The sequence below is a fragment of the Triturus cristatus genome, chromosome 1_2 (assembly GCF_964204655.1).
Source record: "Triturus cristatus chromosome 1_2, aTriCri1.1, whole genome shotgun sequence".
Taxonomy (NCBI): Eukaryota; Metazoa; Chordata; class Amphibia; order Caudata; family Salamandridae; genus Triturus; species Triturus cristatus.
The window spans coordinates 369,619,594-369,632,206 of record NC_140580.1 but is presented as its reverse complement, the minus strand read 5'-3'; the positions used below and the strand labels follow the sequence as shown (position 1 = coordinate 369,632,206).

Here is a 12,613-nt window from a genome sequence, read left to right as displayed (position 1 = left end):
CTTCGTCAGTAAGTCATTACAATGAACCAGGAAGTAGTTGTGTTTTTTAAGCAGTTCCTGTTGCCAAACAATAAACATAGAAGAAATATTTGTATTATTACTTAATACTGCTGTTTTTTAGTTTTTAGAAAACAGACTTCAACAACTTTACTCATAATAAAAACGAAAAAACATTTTTTGTTAACAACAAATAAACAGTAAATATAATCACTGTATTTCCTTGGTTGGCTTTTGGAACTGTTCTTCAGTAATGTTCTTTTTATAATTCATTTATAAGTTTACGAAAAATATAATTCGAGTTAATCGTTTTTAACATCATAGTACCCCAGGATGTTACCCAAGATCGAGCCAGGCCAGATATAACAATATAATACAAAGATACCATGAAATGTTATATAACTGGCATGAGAAAGATATGCACAGCAAGAACGAATATCTGTTCCTCTTAATACGTAAACCTGTCACACCGGTTTTCTATATGTTGCCAAAGGTGCACAAACATCCAACTGATCCCCCTGGTAGGCCGATCATTTCAGCTAATCAAAGCCTTTTGGAAAACACTTCTATTTATTTGGATTATTTTCTGTGCCCCTATGTCCTCAATCTTCCATCATATTGCAGAGATACCATGGATTTCCTGTCTAAAATACAGGAGATTCCATGGAAAGATACTTATATATTGGCAACGATTGATGTTATTTCTCTGTACACTTGTATAGAACATGATTTGGGCATACAAGTTTGTAAATATTTCTTGAGAGACAGACCGATCAATATGTATGATCATACTATCCTTCTGATGCAAATGTTACATTTCTGTCTACACAATAATTGCTTCTTATTTGAGGAAGATTGGTATGAACAGTACACTGGTACTGCCATGGGAAACAGCTTCGCGCCGAGCTACGCCTGTTTATTCATGGGGTGGTGGGAGGCAGAACATCTTTGGCATCAAGAGAACATTCGATATACCAATAATTTGGTTATGTGGACCAGGTATATCGATGATATCTTTCTTATTTGGGACGGGCCACAAAAATCTTTAGATCACTTCATCCAAGGCATGTCAGTGAATAATTTAAACTTGAAATTCACTAGCAAGACTGACCAATATGAAATTGAGTTTTTGGACGTCCAAGTAAGAGTAGAATCAGGAACATTACATACCAGCCTATACAGAAAGCCTACATCTACAAACAGCATTTTACATGCACATAGCCACCATCCTGCCAATCTTATAAACAGTATCCCATATGGGGAACTGTTAAGAGCTAAACGAAATTGCAGCTCAGTTTCCTCTTATGAGAAAGAAGCAAAAAACATGAAAGCTCGCTTTAAAAACAGGGGCTACACTTCCAAAACTATCAAAATAGCCTTAGATAAAGCAGACAGCAGAAACAGGAATAGCTTACTTATCCCAAAAGTAAGAGGAGATGAAAAACAAGAGGTAAGATTAATTCCAACTTACAATCATGCCTCAAATGAGATACATAGGATTATACGCAAGCACTGGCACATAGTTCAGAAGGATCTAATAATTGGAAAACTGGTCAGTCCATCACCACACATTACATACAGGAAATGTCAATCACTACAGGACATATTAGTCCATAGCCATCTGGACATGAAAACAAAGGCGAAAGGGACATGGCTGCGAGAGCTACCAGGTTTTTACAAATGCGGGCGTTGCAAAGCATGTAACAACAGTACAAATGTAAAAAAATTCCAATTACCGAATGGAAAAATGGGTAAAATCAATGTTTTTTTCAATTGTAGCACTGACTTTGTTGTATATGTGTTAGTCTGCATTTGTGGTTTATGTTACGTAGGAAGTACGATCTTCCCAGTGAAGAAACGTATACTCGAGCACTTGCGTGCTATTAAAAACAAAGATCTGTCCTACGCCATTGCGAAACATTGTGATCTGATACATCCCAATATGTCCAATATCAGCTCTAAAATTTCATATTTTGGCATTGACAGGGTGCAAGCGTCAGCCAGAGGGGGAGATCGGGAACGTCAATTACGACGCCTGGAATCTGAATACATTATCAAGCTTCAGAGTAAGACCCCAAGAGGCCTGAATCATGAGGAAGACCTTTATGTCCATCTGGGTTGACAAAATGTGCCTTTAAATCTCCTGGTCTCTGTCCTTACACTACTTTTGATGCTCTTTCGATCTCTGGGGATTTCTGGTAGTCCCGCTATAGCCGCTTCAGCTACTGATTTTTATTCATTGACTGCTAAAAAGAACCAGGACTAGACTTAAAAAATGTTGTTCTTTCCTTATTAAGACCACTAATAAGATGGATAATAGTGTATGGCACTGGCCATTTATCCTGTACGTGTGGGGTACTATGATGTTAAAAACGATTAACTCAAATTATATTTTTTGTAAACTTATAAATGAATTATAAAAAGAACATTACTGAAGAACAGTTCCAAAAGCCAACCAAGGAAATACAGTGATTATATTTACTGTTTATTTGTTGTTAACAAAAAATGTTTTTTCGTTTTTATTATGAGTAAAGTTGTTGAAGTCTGTTTTCTAAAAACTAAAAAACAGCAGTATTAAGTAATAATACATATATTTCTTCTATGTTTATTGTTTGGCAACAGGAACTGCTTAAAAAACACAACTACTTCCTGGTTCATTGTAATGACTTACTGACGAAGACCGTGGTGTCGAAACGTGTCTAAGTCACGAATTACTAAATTAACTTCTCTAAGAAAAACTTGTGTGCGACTCTTGTTTCCACGCGCCTGGAAATTGCGCGAGAAAATTCCTGTGTAATATGTTAGCGGGTCCAGCACCCGCCCGTCTGCACCAACCTCGCTAGGTGGATGTTATCGGAAGAAACGCTGGAATCTAAGTGCAAATATATACTTATATATATATATATATATATTCATACATACATATATATTCACTGGAAAAACATAGGTTTCAAGTAAGTTATAGTAAGAAATTAGCATTTAAAAAACCTTAGAAATTCACTGAAAAAACCATAGGTTTCATTGATGTTATAGTTAGTTGGACATTTCACTCGCACAAAACCAGAGAAATCCCGCCGTTATTGTTAGTTCAGCTAACTATAACTCGCGCCCCCGCAATGCACTGCTAATGACGTCACATAATACATCATTCATGACATGATCAGTGACATCACTGATGAAATGACATCACTGATGACATCCAGTGACAGTGTATTTCTGTAAAGTTTGAATATGTTTTATATATATGCCAAGGTGTTATGAAAAATGAGTGGGTGTATACGGGTCTGGATGGAGGATTTAGTAGGTGCGTGACTGACTGTGTAAGTGAGTGATTAAATGTGTCTTACTGAATGCATGGGTTAGTGAATAAACTGTGTGTCTGTATCAGTCTGTGTTGTTGTGTAAGCTGCTGCATGGGTTGGTCAGTGGCTACATGGGTGTCTATATGGGTTATTGATTGGTTGCCTGAGTATTTGTATGGGAGACTGAGTGTGTGTGCAGCTGGGTGGGAGGTGTGTGACTCTGTGAATAGATGTGTGAGTGGTTGATTCACTGGGTGTATGGGTTCAAGAGTGCATGTGGAAACCGCTGTATGGGTGGTGAGTGTGTGTATTGGTGAGTGAATGGATGTCTCAGTAGTACATGTCCAAGTAACTACATATGTAAAAGGCAGTGTATGTGAGAGTTAGAGTATATAAATGACTATACGTGAGAGTCAGTGATTGTGAGAGTGGCTGTATGGATGAGTCTGTACTTGTATCAGTGATTGTATAAGAGAGTAAGTATGCATTAGTATCTGTATGAATAAGTGAGGTGGTGTGTGCATTATTGTATAGGTGAGTAAATGGGAGTGTAATTGATTCTTTGCATGACTGACTAGGTGTGTGAGTAACTCCATGGATGGGTGGCGGTGTGAGTGTCTGTATAGGTGTATGAGTGCATATGATAGTGTTGTATTGATGAGTGACTGTATGTATGAGTAATTATATGGTGAATGAGTGGATGTGTGTGTAGACCTAGAAATCAGTGAGTGCGTATGTAGTAACTGGTATTGGTACGTCGATGGTTTCGAAAATGGTAGTCTGTATTTTACAGTGGGTGTATCAAAGGTTATATTGGAGTGTGAGGAAGTGCATCAGATTTTCATGTGGATGATATCAGTGATGTCATCAGTGATGCCACTGACCATGTCATGAATGATGTAATATGTGATGTCATCAGCAGTGCATTGCGGGGGCACAAGTTATAGTTAGCTGAACTAACTATAACGGCAGAATTTCTCTGGTTTTGTACGAGTGAAATGTCCAACTAACTATAACATCAATGAAAACTATGGTTTTTTCAGTGAATTTCCAAGGTTTTTTAAATGCTAATTTCGACCTATAACGTGCCTGAAACTTATGGTTTTTTCAGTCAATTTGAAAGGCTTTTTAGATGAAAATTTCTAACTATGACGTCCCTGAAACCTGTGGTATTTTCAGTGAATTTCAAAGGTTTTTTAAATGAAAATTTCTAACTATAACATCCCTGAAACCTATGGTTTTTCAGTGAATTTCCAAGGTTTTTTAAATGCTTATTTGTAAGTTTAATATTTTAAAACTTTCTTTTTTTTCTGTAAATTAATTTTTTTCCGGAATGATATTTTGGAATTGTAATGTTTAATTATTTAGTTTTTTAAAATTATGTAATGTCTTTTGTGTTCTAAACTATATATATATATATTTTTTTTCCTGAGGTAGAAGTGAAGTCGCGCACCCGTTGTGTACCCTTCTCGGTGGGTGCGCTGATTCAAGCCGCCATATTGCTAAAAGTCATGAAGGATGCGCGTTTGGTGTGCAATGGGTGCGCGGAGTCTGGCCCTGCATAACGTCATATGCATATCATTTCGCGTCATATGCGCGTTTAGTATGCGACGTGTGCGCAGTACCTGGCCCCACAATGTCATATACGTATGGGATCACGCCGGGTGCGTGACCCCTGCAAATTTTTTTATTGATTTAAAACTATATATATTTAACTTTAATGTATACATGAGGGCAAGAGATTATCTAGACTATTTATAAAAATAATATATTTGTACTTGTACTAAACTTACATTATTGTTAAATATGTTTTTGCAAATTCGCGTCGGGTGCGCTGGTTGCGCGCCGGGTTCGCGACTGCTATCTGATTTTAAAAGACTGCATTTCGTTGGTTCATAAGATTTCCCATTCTAAAAGTTGAAGGATCCCACCCATTTTAGTCATTCTCTCTGCAGCTTCACAGGAGAGACACCTGTTGTGTTTTTGCAGCTAGCCTATACATTTTTTGGTTTTTTTTGGAAAGAGTTCGAAATGGCTTCTTCCAATCCTCAACAAGAACATACTTCTGATGAAGAAGAGATAGAAGAACCTCCTCCGAAAAAGAGACCACAATCCCTCGTCTGGAAAGTTTTCACCATCCCAGATGATGAAAAGAAAGTCAACGTAAGGAAGGTCAGTTGTACTCTCTGTCCACGGATTTTGTCTAGAGGTAGTGACAAAAAATACTCTTGTGGCACGTCGAGAATGTACAAGCACCTCCAGACAATCCACCCCAGACATTTTGCACAGGAGCAGATGCGACGTGCACAACAAAATATGCAACAAGGTGACCAGGCAACTGGTCCCAGTACTTCTGGAATGTCAAGTACATCATCTCGAGGGCCAGACATATGCTCAGAGTTTGGAAACTTAAAACAGCTATGCATAAAATGCAAGCCATCCTATGTTGTGGTGAACAATCTGTGGAATATGTTTGTTCTGCTGCAAGAAACCATTGCTGATAAGTTTTATTTTTTGGAATGATTTTAGAATTCCAAAAGTTAAGACTTTAGCCTGTTGCTTTTTTCGGTTTTCCAAAAACACCCCAAAAATTTACAAAATAGTTTTAAAAAACACAAACAAAATTTAAAAAGAAAAAAGAAGAAAAAATAGAGTTCTTTTCAGACCTACATTATCTGGTTTAAAAATGGAAATAACTGCATGCTAATGTTTGCTGGAGTATATGTGTTCAGCATGATTGATTCAAAGACTGCATGGGTAGTGCATGGTAATTGTATGAGTGCATGAGTACTGCCTACATGATTGTATAAGTGTATCTGTAATCCGTGAGTTATTGCAGGAGTGGATGGATAATACGTGGGTGATTGCATTAGTATATAAGTGGTGGTTGAGTGATTAAAACAGTATCTATGTGGTTACAGGACTGCATAGATAGTGCACATGTGATTGTAGCTGTGAAGTGTTACTGCCTGGGTCATTGCATGAGTACATGGGTAGTGACTGGATGATTAGAGTGCAGCAAAGAGACTGCATGGACAATTTATAATTTATTCTGTATTAGTGGAGTGATTGCATAAGTACATGGTGCTCAATGGGTGCATGGGAAATGATAGGGGGATTTTTTGACTACAAGGATAGTACTTGGGTAATTGGAGGAGAGAATCAGTAGTGTGTAGGTGGTTAGACATCTGCATGGGTAGTACACAGTTGATTGTAACAGTGCATGTGTTAGTTGAACAAACAAGCCTGACAGTGGAACCCTCTAATCAACAGCACCTGAGCTGCTATCCCTTTACTATTCTAACCCCTCTATACTTGTTGGGGTCTGTGTGCACACTGATTCGCACCCACCGTCACAATGCAAGTCCCTGTAGGAACCTAACAATTTAAAACATAAGCACAGGTGCACCACACATCAATTTCAATGCAGAAAGAGCAATTATGTAGTCTGTATCCAACACTGATGTTCTTCAAAGTTTTCCTTTTTATTCCAATTTCAATAGCTTTTAAAACGAGGTCATAAACATCACTTTTCACAATGATACAGCCAACGCGTTTTCGTCCTTATAAATGACTTTTTTCAGGGTAAATATCAGCCAAAATGCAGGTTCCTTATCATAAACGGAATATGCCAGAAGTAGAAAGAGGAGCCCTCAGACTGGGCAAGCATCAGCGCGTAGCTCTTACAAGCCTAATTATTGTCACCCTGTGGAGTTGCATAAAGCACTGTATCATAAGCCACAACAAGGTGAGAAGCCGACCCAATCTGTGTCACTTCAAATATATTTTGTGCTCAAATTCAATACCAGCAGCCGAGATGAGGCTGTCATGATGTCTCAGAATGCCAAGCGTCCCGCCTAGATGCTTACATTTGCCCCCCATTCAGGCCTCAATAAATTTGAGCTATTTAGAGATCTAATGGCCTTTTTTAGAAAGATAAGATTGAGGATATTTTTTGCTAATAAAGACCAGCAACCAGAAAGTGTTAATCTGTCCGGTCTTGCCCCCCAATCACTGTTCACTCCCACAGTCCACCAGAAGTGGCAGTGTTCGAACAAGTGGTGTACAATAAGATCATGAACATCACGAAACATGTGCAGAAAACCCCTTTTAACCTCAATAAAGATGAATATAAAGCATTGCAAGATCTAAAACAAACACCAAATAAAACTGTTAAGGTATGTGATAAAGGAGGCGGCATTGTTGTTTTTGATACACCGACTTATATCTCGAAAATGGAAGAAATGTTGGGAGATACTCACTTTTATTGTCCAATTACTAGAGACCCTACATCTAATATAACAAACAAAATACGTAGATTAACCAATAAAGCGTTGAAAGATGGAGACATTTGTAATAAGGAATGGACATTCCTTAATAAGGAGAAACCCAGGATGGTCAGCATCTACGGTATACCCAAAGTACATAAAAAGGCCATGGATCCCCCGCTGACACCAATAGTAACTACTATTGGATCAGTCACAGAGCCATTAGCTAAATACGTAGATGCTATATTATGCGCAAACGTATCGAGAACACCTGCGTTCGTTCAGGACACACGACACATTATCAATTTAATTGAAAATATACCTTTTTGTGCTAATACACAATACATGGTCATTATGGATATTGAGGCTCTTTATAGTAATATTCCTATAGAAGGAGCAATAGCAGCGGTCCATTGGTTTATCAAAGCCTACAAAATCAAATGTTCCTCTATCTTTGTCCTTGAATGTCTGAAAATAGTTTTAGAGGACAACGTATTTGAATTTAACAAGCAGATATATAAACAAAATCAGGGCGTACGCATGGGGGCATCTTGTGCCCCCACTGTAGCTAACTTCTATATGTCCCTATTTGAAATGAAATTTGTTTTCAATGAGATAGCACCATTCTATGAATCTGTGACCAAGTGGTCACGATTCATAGACATGTTTTCTTTATTTGGTCAGATACACATGACAAGCTTCTGGAATTTATTGAATGGATAAACTTATGTGATGATAACATACGTTTCACTCATAAAATGAGCACTGATCAAGTGGAGTACCTGGATATCCTGATGAAACATGATACGGGTGTCTTGGTAGTTGATTTATATATCAAACCCACTGCCAGGAATACGCTGCTTCATTTTCATCCTACGATCCAAAAAAACAGTATTCCCTTTGGTGAGTTTTTACGCCTTAGGCAAAATTGCACAAGCATTAAAGACTTCGATGAGAAATCAGTCAATCAGTCACAATGAAGAACAAGTTCCTGGTCAGAGGCTATCCAAAAAAGATTTTACGGGCTTCATATAAAAGAGCCCGTTTTTATGACAGGCAGCACCTGTTAACTAACATCAAAGACAAAAAGGATCCCTCTCTAGTTTTTGTCACACGACACTCCATGCTTAACGACAGAATTCGTCAGGCAGTTTGTTCAAGTTGGCAAATTTTAAATATAGACATGTCCAGAGAGAGAGACCCTATACCCATAACGCAACAAAAGTTTAAAAGATCATGTAGTCCACTCCAGGATTAAAACTACCAACACATTTCTACAGACAAGTATTGAGAATAAAAGAGCAGTGGTAGGTAATTTCAAATGCACCTCCTGCAAATCCTGTGACACCGCCATAGAAGCATCTACATTCACTTACAATGGTCATTGTATATCTCCCAATACTTTAAATAATTGCAAATCGACTGATGTAATTTATTTAATTATATGCCCATGCAAACTAGGATATGTGGGTGAAACAGGAAGAACTCTCACTACCAAGCTAATAGAACACAGATCAGAACTAAGAAATTGACAGCACCTATGGTGCAACATTATGTAGACCAAGGACATACACCAGAAGACATGCAATGGTACATTTTGGAGAAAATCTATCACAAACCAGGTGTGACCACAGATAAGACGAGGAAACTTAGAGAGGTTTATTGGATTTTTATTTTGGGTACAGCAGTGAAAGGTCTTAACCAAGAAATACCTTGGGACCAAGCTATCAAAAATAACATTTAATTAAATAAAGAAGATGTTGGACTTGGCCCTTCTGGCAGGTTCACCCCCGGGACTTTTTTGCTTTTTATGGGTGACTTGGTGTAATGATTTTTGGTTTAGGCGCACTTTACCGCTGTGTCCCAGGGTAAAGTGCGTGCGTGTGTTGAGGTTGGCCTGCCCTCCCATAGGAATGCATGGGGGAATGTATGTGTCCTGGTAGTTCCTGATGCGTGGGGTGTGCAGGCCCGAGTTTGGTATGTGCAGACTCGTGTGAGTGAATGCTGCGCGATGATGTGTGCGGCGTGCATGTACCTAGTGTGGAAGTGCCACTTCTAGAAGTGGGCACTTCAGTGTGCAGTGTGAAATGTGTGGCTTGTCTGGCAATTGGCTGGTAGAGGTCATGTGACGGGCTAGGGAAATCCCCAGAGTCAGGAGGAGTCACCCAGTGGTGAATAGGGAGTTAGCATGCTGATGGCTGGGGAGGAGTATACCTGGGTCCTGAATAGGACAGGGCTTTCCCCACACAATGCTGGCGCCGGCCCCTGTGGTGCGTCTAATGACCCTAGCCCTGCCAGTGAATAGGGAGAGGAGCTGAGCAAAACAAAGTGCTCAGGAACCTGTTGGAACTGGTTCGCCCCTTCCCTGTAGCTTCAGACAAAGACTTTTTACTGTATAAAAAGGGGCTGTGTCCCCTTACAAGGTGTTCTCTTGCAGGATCATCTGGAGGGGGCCTGCTGCTGCTGGGCGCCAGGAGAGACCGCCACTGGGGACTGCCTCCCTGCTGGAGGGCCCTGTGAGCTGGCTCTGGGCCCAGCCTTTGCCCCCCTGCTCTTTAAGGACTCTCTGCTGGACCTTTTTGCTTGCAGCGCTTGGGGAGCGCTCCTGGAACTTTGTAGCGCTGTGCGCGCTGTTTTCCTGGACTTGCTATCTTTATAGCGCTGGGAGCGCTGTTTTGCTTTATAGCGCTGTGTGCGCTTTGATTTCGTTGACGGGTGCCCACCCCGCTTATTCGTCTCATTGGCGAGGGAGCCTACCCCTCTCATTGCCGAGAAATTCACCGCCGCGGCCGGGCTTCAGCCGGAAGTCAGGCAGGCCTGGGGGCGTGCCGCGGGACGGAAGCCTCGTTCTAAAAACAGGAAGCGGACGGGAGCCTACCCCGCGCTCCTGTGCAGGGCTGAAGAAGTGCCCGGGTGAAGCAAGGACGTCGTGGGAGGAAGCGGGCGGGAGCCTACCCCGCGCTTCCCCCAGGAGAGAAGGACTGCTGAGGCGGCGCCCCGAGGCACATTGTCGGTGCCTGCCCCGCCGCGAGAGAGAGCCGTCCTGACGCAGGAGTCCCCCAGAGAAGAGCCCGGTAAGTGGTGAAGGGCTGGGGGGACTCCGTATGTGTGGGGCAGCAGTGTAGACGAGTCCCCCGTGTGGGACTCTGACGGACCAGAGACATTGTCAAGGTCTGAGCGCGTGGCGCTCTAACAACGGGGGCGGTGTCCACGAGCCCTGTGAGGCTCCAAGCGCCGCATTGCTCACGAGCCCCATGAGGCTCCAACGACGGGGGTGAATTAAGTTTCGAGGGTCCCAGAGAGGGGGCCCCCACCCATCCCTGCCGGTACTTGAGCGGCCCCGCTTGCCAGAGGGCCGCTCCCACGAAGGGGGCACATTGTTTCACGAGCCTGTGAGGCTCGCGAGTCCCTGAGCAGGACTCCAACGTTGCGGGGCATTGTTCGTTTAGGGCCACGAAGGCTCTAGGGGCATTCTGAATAGACAGAGCCCAGAGAGGGCTCCAGAGGCACGTCGGTGCCTGAGTTTCGTTCTACAGCTGCCCAGCACTTAGTGGGCAGCTGCAACGTTTAGGTGGTGGCCTCTGTGTTTTAGCTTGCGCAGCTTGCGCAGCCGTGCCCTGACTTTTCTGGACACAGAGCGTCCTAGCCTGGACAAGGCCAGTTGGCCTAGGGACTGCCACAGGTGGTGGCATATGAGTCTTGCGCAATTGTTCCTTTCCTTGCACCTCTGAATGTGTTTTGATGCATCATGTGTTTTTCCTTCCCTACACCTCTGAATGTGATGCATCATGTGTAACGTTCTATTACCCCTACAGGTATTGTGATACTTAGGTGGTTGTTTGCTTTCTCCTAGTACAGGTGGTACTAGGGAGGTTCTGAGTCCCTGCGCAATAGTCTCCTAAGGTAGTTAGGGTTGCGTAGGTGGTACTTACCTGATACCAGTAAGTCCTGGTTGTGTGCTATACATATTATTTTTGTACTACAGTAATCTTATATATTTTTGTGTTACGTTCTAAAAAGTGCTAATTCCGGACAGTGGTCCAGGTGGCCCTGTCCCCTGTACATATAATCCCTTGTAAATTCTGCCCGTGCCTGTTGGCACATTGTAAAGTGTGTGTTTTTATCTAATGTGTTGTGTATAATACAAAGGCTATTTTTATAGAATACCTTGTGTGGAGTTTCCTTTGTGGTGGGCCTTGGGTGTTGTTGCTGGGTGCGCGCGCAAACGCTTTACACATTGCCTCAGAGATAAGCCTGACTTTTCGTGCCAAGCTACCAAGGGGGTGAGCAGGGGTTATCTTTGGCATGTAACTTCCTTGCCCTGACTAGAGTGGTGGTTTCTGCCTGGCTTTGGCGCAAGCCCTAGCCAACCAGAAATCCCATTTCTAACATTGGTGATCAGCGGTGGGATTTGGACTTGCGTTTGCGCTGTACCGCAGCAGCGACTGGCTACACCACAAAACTCTGCATTAGATAACCACATTTTTAGGGATTATTGTTTTTGAGTCCCATTATTTCCTCTCCTAAAGGTGTCCTTTGTGAATTATGTACCCCTGTGCTAGCTCAGACACTCAGGTTCCTTGTGTTAAACTCTTCTCATGAACGTCCGCCAAAATGGAGCCTGCTTTTAACTTCTGTGGTCTGTTTAGGTACAGTAGGTTGGAGCTGGTAAGGTTCTGTGAGGAGAGGGACATAGAGGTGGGTGGGTCAGATACCCAGTCCAAACTGAGGGACAACCTGATCCTATGGCAAAAGGATGAGTGGGAGCGAGAGCGCAGCGAGGAAGATAGGGCCCGGGCCGCACGCCGAGAGGGTGGTGGGTCTGAGGGGAGCCCTGAGGAATCTGAAGAGGAGGAGGATTACCTGACAGGGACGCCAGTAGAGCGAGAAGACCCCATAGATAGGGAGTCCCTTGCTGGGTCCAGTGTCAGGAGCAGCACCCCATCCCTTTCCCTGTCCCCAGAGGAGTGGGTAGATAGGAGGGAAGAGAGGGAGCATCAGCTGGCCATGGAGAAGCTCAGGTTAGAGCATGCCTGGGGGATGGCG

The 12,613-nt window shown here is 42.4% G+C and overlaps 1 long non-coding RNA gene across 2 annotated transcripts in view; it reads left to right on the top strand.

The window, feature by feature from the left end:
* Nucleotides 1-12,613, top strand: part of LOC146867381 (uncharacterized) — a 137,336-nt gene that overhangs the window by 55,880 nt on the left and 68,843 nt on the right. For both annotated transcript variants that reach the window (XR_014961443.1, XR_014961447.1), the window contains one exon: nucleotides 1,984-2,063. This is a non-coding gene — a long non-coding RNA (uncharacterized LOC146867381). The remainder of the gene's footprint in view (nucleotides 1-1,983; nucleotides 2,064-12,613) is intronic.